The sequence below is a fragment of the Littorina saxatilis genome, linkage group LG17 (assembly GCF_037325665.1).
Source record: "Littorina saxatilis isolate snail1 linkage group LG17, US_GU_Lsax_2.0, whole genome shotgun sequence".
NCBI classification, from domain to species: domain Eukaryota; kingdom Metazoa; phylum Mollusca; class Gastropoda; order Littorinimorpha; family Littorinidae; genus Littorina; species Littorina saxatilis.
The window spans coordinates 16,385,637-16,394,833 of record NC_090261.1 but is presented as its reverse complement, the minus strand read 5'-3'; positions in this window follow the sequence as shown (position 1 = coordinate 16,394,833).

Genomic DNA, 9,197 nt, shown 5'->3' with positions numbered 1-9,197 from the left:
GGCTTGTGTGTGTGTGTGTGTGTGTGTGTGTGTGTGTGTGTGTGTGTCACAGTACAGTGTGTGTGTGTGTGTGTTTGTGTGTGCGTGTGTGTCATTGTGCGCACACGCGTTCGTGTGTCAGTGTCGTGTGTGTGTGTGTGTGTGTGTGTGAGTGTGCCGGTGTGTGTGTGTGTGTGTGTGTCGTTAGTGTATGTCTGTGTCTGTGTGTCTGCCAGTGTGTGCAAGTCTGTGGTTGTTTGTTCTCTTCCTACTCCACAGAACTGTCAGTAAAATTGTACAATATTAATCTGTTTACCCTTGTATCAGACATAAAGATGAATATTGTACAATTTTACTGACAGGTCTGTGGAGTAGTAAAAGAACAAACAACCACAAACACACCGAAAACACTCATTTCATGATTGTATGTGCGTGCTACTCGTTTAGGCACAGTATGCACGCCCTGGATCGTGGCACGCCCTGGATCGTGGCACGCCTTTTTTTTTCCACCGCAGGAACAACACCCAATTTGTTCCCCCGCAGGCGGAAGCAAAATTGTTATCTCGCAAAGGAATTGCCCTGTGAAGGTACGTTGTGGCAAATCACATTATTAAGTATAGATATTCTGAAGCAGAATTGCCTAGGCTATATGTATAATATGTAACTTATGTCTTGTTGTGTACTCGTGAACAGTGGCGTTCGATTTTCTGCCGAAGTCCGTGAAAATTATACAGAGAGGTCTCAATTTCGTACAAATTAACCTAGAACTGCCATTTAAAGCACTATTTTAATACTCACAGTTTAATCTTCGATACCTTGCAGCCTTGTATGCGCGTTTTTGGGCACCAGCATCGTCGATAAGCTGCTCTAATCTAGCGTTATTTTGTGGTACTCGATTCTCAGTGGATAAGGTCCCCCGCAGACACCAGATAAGGTCCCCCGCATTTTTGCCGGAGTGCCTACTACGCCCCCCCCCTACCCCCGCACATGCGCGCTGACAAAGCACATCATGCACAGCAAAACTGACCCGTTTGAAGCGTTTTTATTTGACAGATGGAGACCAGCGACCACACGCTATCTGCCGGGGAGGTGTCTGGGGAAGTAATCGACAGCTACCTAGACATCAGTAGTGAGGTGACTATAGGTGAGACAGTCCCTTTACAGACTTCTACACCGAAGAAGGTTGGTCTCCTCCATTTGGGTGACGAATGCGGATCAGCATACAAACACAAGCGAACATTGGACAATCACAAACGTGAGAAACATGGCAACGAATCTCGTTTTGTATGCATAGTTTGTTGTTCGTCTTGCGGGGGAACGAATTGGGTGTTGTTCCTGTGGTGGAAAAAACTAGGCGTGCCACGATCCAGGGCGTGGTATATTTCCTACTAAACCGTAGTAAATAAATTATACTGTACCTAAAACAGTAGCACGCAAATGTAAACAATCATGAAATAAGTGTTTTCGGTTTCTGCAGTGAACGTTCTTATACTTCTGTAACTCATCAGGCTTACTGAGTGTGAAAGTTGAGTATTCCAACTTAGTGCCCACTAACTTGAAAGGGTGACGTTATTTGTTCAATAAACCGCGGTTGTCCCTGGTAATTGTCATGATTAATCCCCCTGGCTGGTAGACGGTCAATCATTGAATTGCCTCCCCTCTTTGAACCTCCCTTTGGGAATACTTGGCTGAGTTTGGTGGTCCTGGGAATCGTCAGCCACATTTAAATGCACCATGAGACGAACAGACCAAACCCTGTCCTGAACAAGAAGGGAAGTAAGTCAAGTAAAAAAAAAACCCGGCAGGGGGACAGTTCCGGTACAGACTCGGAGAGAGAGAGAGAGAGAGAGAGAGAGAGAGAGAGAGAGAGAGAGAGAGAGAGAGAGAGAGACTGAGAGATAGAGACTAGACTGAGAGAGAGAGAGAGACGGAGAGAGAGAGAGAGAGAGAGAGAGACTGAAAGGGTGGACTGAGAGACTCAGAGACTCAGAGAGAGAGAGAGAGAGAGAGAGAGAGAGAGAGAGAGAGAGAGAGAGAGAGAGAGAGAGAGAGAGAGAGAGAGAGAGAGAGAGAGAGAGAGAGAGAGAGAAAGAGCTGATTCCTATGCCGATGAGCATATATGAAACACCTCGATTCTGTTATAACTGCTGCTTTTTATGCACATCCTTACGCAACACCTCGATATTTTTGTAGTAGCTTCCGTGTAGCTTGTTATGTTTGTGTTGTCAGTCGAGCGATTAATAAGAAAATTGAAAAGCGCTTGCACGGAATGTCATTGGATGCCACTAGAGGTATGAACACAGCAGGCACTGTCTGTTGCATAGTCTTCTTTTCACTCGCTCGGATTAAGTTTACAACCGTGAAGTCATGAATGTCTTGGTGCGCGGTTGTTAGTGGAAAAACATGACTCCAAGTGGGTCACGTGCAGGCTATCTTCCAGCTTGACCTTGACACAGTGAAGTGTCTTTTGGCCATACCCAGACGCTGGACCAAACACTGGCGTTGGACACTTCATATCCTTCCGTATAAATATGAAAGTATGCGACTGCACACACAGGGTATGGTTCGTTAGAGACTCATACTTCATCACTGAACTTTCCAAAGGTTTGCTGACAAGGTTTTGAAATTCTTTCTTGCCTTCTTGAACTTTTCACTTTGTTGACGACAAAACAGTTCTCCTTCTGAAATGTCTTTGAAAACAATGCAAACTCCTTTAAAACCCAGATGCCTTTTTTCGTGGCTGGCAATATTTCAACCTGCCTAATACCATCCACAATAAGGGACTGTGGCTGTTTAATTGAGCACCAACAGGCCCTGTGGTTGGGGACCATGCTATTGACCACAACGTCTGCTGGAATATCGTAATGTCCCTCACCGGGGGAGCGGCCTGTGTGGGATACAGCTCGTGTTTTACCACTCTTCAGTCGTGGACAGCAGGGACGTTAACTAAGACTTAATCACGTGTACTCTCGCTTCGTTCGAGAATTGAGCTGGCCGAGACAGTGTTTTGAACATAATTATATTATATGTATGCAAATTGGGTATAGAATTGCTAAAAAGTAGGGTAATTTTGATTGTCAGAGGTTTATCGATTGTTTTTAGGATGAAGTTCTGTGCGCGTGTCAAAATGGAAAAGACTGGTATTAATCATGCGCAGTAAAAAGAGAAGAGCTAAATGTGCAGGAAGCGTTGCCTTAGTTACGTTTTTAGGCGTTGAACAAAATCCTGTAATTTGTCCTGCAGTAAAGACAACTCAACTGTGATGTTATTTTTTGCTTTTGTTTTGTTGTTTTACTCCCCACCCCCCCCCCCCCCCCCCCACCCCCAACCCCCCTTAAAATGTATTTCAAAGTATCCCAGTAACACAATAACAACAAAAGTGTCGCTAGTTCAGAACAAACAAACACATAAACAAACAAGCCGGTACAAAGACTGAGTTGTACTTACAGTCCCAGATAGTACCCGGGTTTTGCATTGATAAAATCAAGCTTGCTGCCATTTTAGATCAAATTTTACATCTTATAACTGTATGTTTACTCGGAAAAAGGGTTATGGTTAAAGGAATCTATAAAATAAAAATTAATCAAATCAGAGTACATAAGCTCAAAAACACTGACAAAGCTTTTAATTCTTTTTTAGTTTCATCTCCTTTTATTCTATTCAATCAAGAACCAAGATTTAAGCGCGACTGAGCTATTGATCGGAGGTCATTGTCTTATGTATTTTTATTCAAATGTCCTTGACAGCAGAAATTGTATACAGTACACTTCACCCCATGTCATTGATCTCCAAACAAGAAAACCATGCTTGTCAGGTCTGGCTATTGACATTTCTGTCAGTGCGATATACGTTGTCGATTCCCGTGGAAACAGTTTACCACCAGCTTAACGTCTCAGATCTGGCCAGACTTTTACACCAGCTTAACGTCTCAGATCTGGCCAGGCTTTTACACCAGCTTAACGTCTCAGATCTGGCCAGACTTTTACACCAGCTTAACGTCTCAGATCTGGCCAGGCTTTTACACCAGCTTAACGTCTCAGATCTGGCCAGGCTTTTACACCAGCTTAACGTCTCAGATCTGGCCAGGCATTTACACCAGCTTGACGTCTCAGATCTGGCCAGGCATTTACACCAGCTTGACGTCTCAGATCTGGCCAGGCATTTACACCAGCTTGACGTCTCAGATCTGGCCAGGCTTTTTACATGGGATAAGTTAATCTCTTCATTTGGACACAAACCAAACATCAACAACCTGACTGCGTACTGTGCCGGTGGTGAGTTAGAAATTGTTTTGGTATGAACAACTGAATTTCTTACAAAGTGACTTTTACAAAAGGAATTCATCAATCAAACAAAAACAAAAACGCTGTGCACAGAGAGTATATATATATACTAGAATGAATACCCGCTTCGCCGGGTAGCCGGCTTCGCCGGGAAGAAGTACTTAGAGCCGTACGCCGGCTTCGCCGGGTCCGAACAATGGACCCGCCAAGCTTAGGTCCCTCCCAGATTCGTGGAATGGGAACAGCACGAAAATGATTCAGTGGCCATAATGCCATTCCTGACCATATCGAGTCCCATCCTTGTCGACGAATGTAACCGTGTTAATCACCTTTGGAGGCGAACTCCACTCAAACAGGATTGAGCAATTTATAGCTTATCTGTAAGCCCTTTTGAACTGTTATGGCTTTTCAAAGGAAGGCCAGTACATACAAATACACAAAAGCCGCCAGACCACATCACAAACAGAACTGAACAATCCCCAGGTGTTGCTCACATAGAGAGAGACACACACACACACACACACACACACACACAAACACAGAGAAGCCGTATCTATAGAGAGATAGATGACAGTGTATTTTTCGCGTGGCTATAAATTGATTCGACCTTTGCACTTTTACAGTGAGGATAATTTACGGGTCCAATTTACGTTCTGGACACTGCGGTGACCTTCTAAAAATAGTAACAGAACGCCGGGAATATCCGAAGACGCTCCACTCATACTATAGTGCACCATACGAAGGAAGGGAGGTAAACGCTGAAAACCTGGAGAAGATGAGAAGATAAGGAAGAGTTACTTATAATGGTGAAATGAACACAAAAACCAAAATCGGTTCAGCGCTGCGCGCTGAGAGCACGTGTTGAAATATCTCATCGATGATATTGTGTCCGGGGTGTAGCTGAATACGGTGTCCAAATTTGAAAAAGATCCACCGAGAACTTTGGCTTTGGTGTGTCGGTATGGGGGCCCGGGTAGCTGAGGTGGAACCAAAATAGCTGAGGTGGAACCAAAATCGGTTCAGCGCTGCGCGCTGAGAGCACGTGTTGAAATATCGACCAGGTTGTGTCCTGTCCCGGTGTAGGATCCGGTCCGGTCCCCCCTCTGAAGTAGTCCCCCGGGGGACCAATTCGTGGCAAAAACTGCTCTATAATGGTCCCCCCTTAGACATCCAGCCTCGTTTTTCTCAGGCATTCAAGCCATTTTCAATCTATATCTTCGTCCGGTATTATGTAGTGAACAGACAGCAATCTCTTTGTTTGACTATATTTTACAGAAAATAACATAGATCTGATTTATAATGCCGTTCAAAAGAAAAATCACATGAAATAAAATGAATAATAAATAAATACTGATAAGAAGAAATGAAAGCAGTCTCTGATTCTTTCCTTTCTTTTCTCTGAAATTGCTGGTAACATTACTAACATTGTAACAAGAAAAACGAGGCTGGATGTCTAAGGGGGGACCATTATAGAGCAGTTTTTGCCACGAATTGGTCCCCCGGGGGACTACTTCAGAGGGGGGACCATGATTTTTTTCCGTTATTTGTTTCCGAAAAGCGAAGTTTGCTTGTCACGTGTTAATGAAATGTGTGAATGTTTTAAAGTTTTTTCTTTTTTGTTTTGCCTGTGTGTGTTGTGTTCGTTTGTTCGTTTTAGTCTGGTGTTGTAACACGCGCGGACCGGTGTGACGTTCAGTTCATCTTTTGCCGTGTTGATATTTCGCTTCTCGGCCTCGTTGATCTAGTATTTAAACTCTACACTGAACAAAAAAACACCCTTCGATAGAACTGATGAGCGACCTTGTGTACCTTACATTCATGGGGCCAAATTTGTCCAACCAATTTGTTTTATTTAACTTAGAAATTTGATTAATCCTAAAATGTTTTCCTTCTTACTCAAGGGACGTAACCACTCAGTACACGTTTTCGAAGAATTCGATTTTGGGGGTGAAATCTATTAAATGTTACCACCAATTTTCTTCACATGCAAGAAACTGACATGCTTTTTGTCCATAAATAATTTCACTTCTTAATTTTACCAGGAAACAACATTTCAGTCTTGAGTATATGTCGAGGGGGAAATATGTACACAGGCGAAAGATGAAATCGTGACACCGGCGGCTCTCCGGAGCATAGACAATTTATCGCGGAGTCACTCATAGACTCATGTCGTCATGTCATGAATGTCGTGTTCTGTCACGTGCATGTCATGTCACACTCAGCACGAGTAATTCACTGCAGTTGCTGGCCCGTAGAGTGCGTTCTTTCACAAGCAAACATGCTGATTACATAGCGACTGCTTTAACGCACCTCGAGCTTACATAGCCAAGTCAGTGCTCAAATAGCGATTTTCTCCCGAATTCCTGAGGGTAAAGGGGGACAATCACATTTTCGTTGTGTCTTAAACACACGACACAGCTCCCTCTGCTCTTGGCGTGGGTCCAGAAAGGGGGCTAGCTGCCCTTGGTGGCGTTCCCACTCGCCCTGCAGGAGTCCTCGTGTTTCTCGGGAGAGAAGTGAAAGTCGCTAGAGGGGTGAGCTTCAGCTCACTCTTTGTCTAGGGACGCTTTTGTTACCCTGCTTTTATCCTGCCTTTTTAACCCTGAGCTGTTTGGCTTGTTTTTTCTTGGTGACCGTACCGTACCTTGTAAGTGATGAGCCAAGTTGCTAAACACAAACTGCCAAACACCACCTTTGCTGATAGGCGGGAAACGTTCATCTGGGTAGATAACTACCTTCCAACGGACACCACTGCTCTGAGGGAGCAAGATTGGTCCCTTAATATGGACCAAACAGCAAGCGGTTCTGACCGCGCCCCAGATATTCCCATGGAATCACTGAATGAGACTGACCGGGCCAGCCGGACTGGTCAGTCCCCAAAATCCAAACAGCTTAATAAAGCAATCACCAATGAGAAAACCAGCATATCTTCTCCTTTCAAGAGAAAGAGATTGCGGGAGGACGACCCTGAGGGGGGGCAGAGCTCTCCGGAATCTCTTCTCTTCCGGGATAGCCCCCCACGCTCTCAGATTACTGATCATTTTGAGGAAGACTTCACCGAAGTCAATCGTAAGAAGCCCAAAAAGAAAAAGAAGCAAAAGGTCCTCTGCGAGGGTCCCCCTCTTCAGGGAAACACAGGTATTTCCCATGCAACATCTGCCCGGGGGGTCGACACCTCCCAACCCCTAACTGAATCACAAGAAAACCAGACAACTCAACAGCCACTACCACCTGCCAATACACACACACACACAAAACAAAGACCCCGAAGAAAACTTCTTTACCAACCCAAGCAACCTCCTCCCTCCTTCTTAGAGTTCCCCGTGGTGGTGCAGGACCTGAAGGAGGGCCCTGCAACATTGCAGGGACTCGGCCTCAGGAGGAAAAAAACTTTTGACCTTGCCATCGGCGAGGTCAAAGAAATACGCATGCTGGCAGCTGGGAGCGTCCTGGTAGGGTGCTCCTCAGCATCACAACAAAACAAGCTATTGAGGCTGGACTCGATCGGCGGCATCAAAGTGAAATGCCACCGTCCGGAGGTAACAACCGAAGGTGTCATTAAACGCATACCCACAATACATTCAGGAACAGACCTGTCTGAGATGGCAGTGGGCGTGCGCGTCCGGATGGAGGATGGGAGTCTTGTAGAAAAGGGCCCCTCCTCGGTTCGATCTTTTCGCCGTCTTCTCCTTAGGGATGGGAAACCGTCTCAGGCGGTCCGTGTCACGTTTACAACGGCAATTCTTCCAGACAGCGTCGTTCTGGAGAGTGAGGTGTACGGCGTCGAACCCTACACTCCTCCAGTGCGGCGCTGTACGAAGTGCCAGAGACTATCGCACCTAAAACAACAATGCAAATCAAAAGTGCAGATCTGCCCCCGATGTGGCTCCAAGGGCCACGACGGAGCGACGTGCACCAAGGCCAAACATTGCGTAAACTGCAAGGGCGAGCATTCCGCCGCTTATCTTGGATGCCCGGAAATGAGACTGAGGCTGCAGGCCAATAAGATCAGGTCGGCAGCATACATACCATATTCTGAGGCCCTGGATCGGGCGCGGCGCGAGCTCGCCAAACAACAAAATAAAACAGCGACTGCCCCAGCGGAAATGAGGGACTCCTTCTGGCGTCCCCCTCCGCAACCGATCCGGCGGACCTCAACCCCCCGGTCCGGGTACTCTTTGGCTGTCCAGAGACCCCCCCTGGGTGGGCAAGTAAATAAAATACAAGAAATCAAAAACAAAATGACCGAACATGACAATACACTCCTTCCAGTTCATGCGGACAGTTCTGCTGCAACCGCGAAGCACCAAACAACTTCGCAAAATCCAAATCCTGGCCCCCAGGCGCCCTGTAAGTCTCAGACGGCTCGGGCAGAGGCGCCGCTTCATGGGACCCCCGGGTTAAAGGCCTCCCTCCTACGCAAAGCCCAGAACAGGAAGGAGGACTCGAAAGAAGAGCAGCTCTTCGAGAGGTTGATGGGGAGAATGGAGGAGGGATTGGCCCAGAGATTCAGAGAATACAAACTTAAAACTGAACAGGAAATAAAGCAGCAGATGAGGGAGGAGCAGGAGAAGGCAGAGCTTGAGCTAGCCGACGCTGCACTAGATAAGCTAAAAACAGGAGAGCAATATGCAAATTTAAATGAACAACAAAGAGGCCTTCAAGGTTTCATCGAGCAGTGCCTCGGCTTCATGGTTAAGGCCAGACAGATGCAGAGTCCTCTCGACCTGATCGACTCCCTCTCAGCTACATACACACAACTCTCCAACACCAAGGTTGAACGCTTCATTCCGGGCGGCGCCACTCTGGCGCTGGGCGCTCTTGCTGGTGCCAAGCAGTTGTCCGTGACGGATATGAAAGCTGTTAAAACCACTTTTTAACCTATTTTAAATCTGCCCTTTAACTTACCTTCTTTGTGCGTGTTAAAATGGCTGA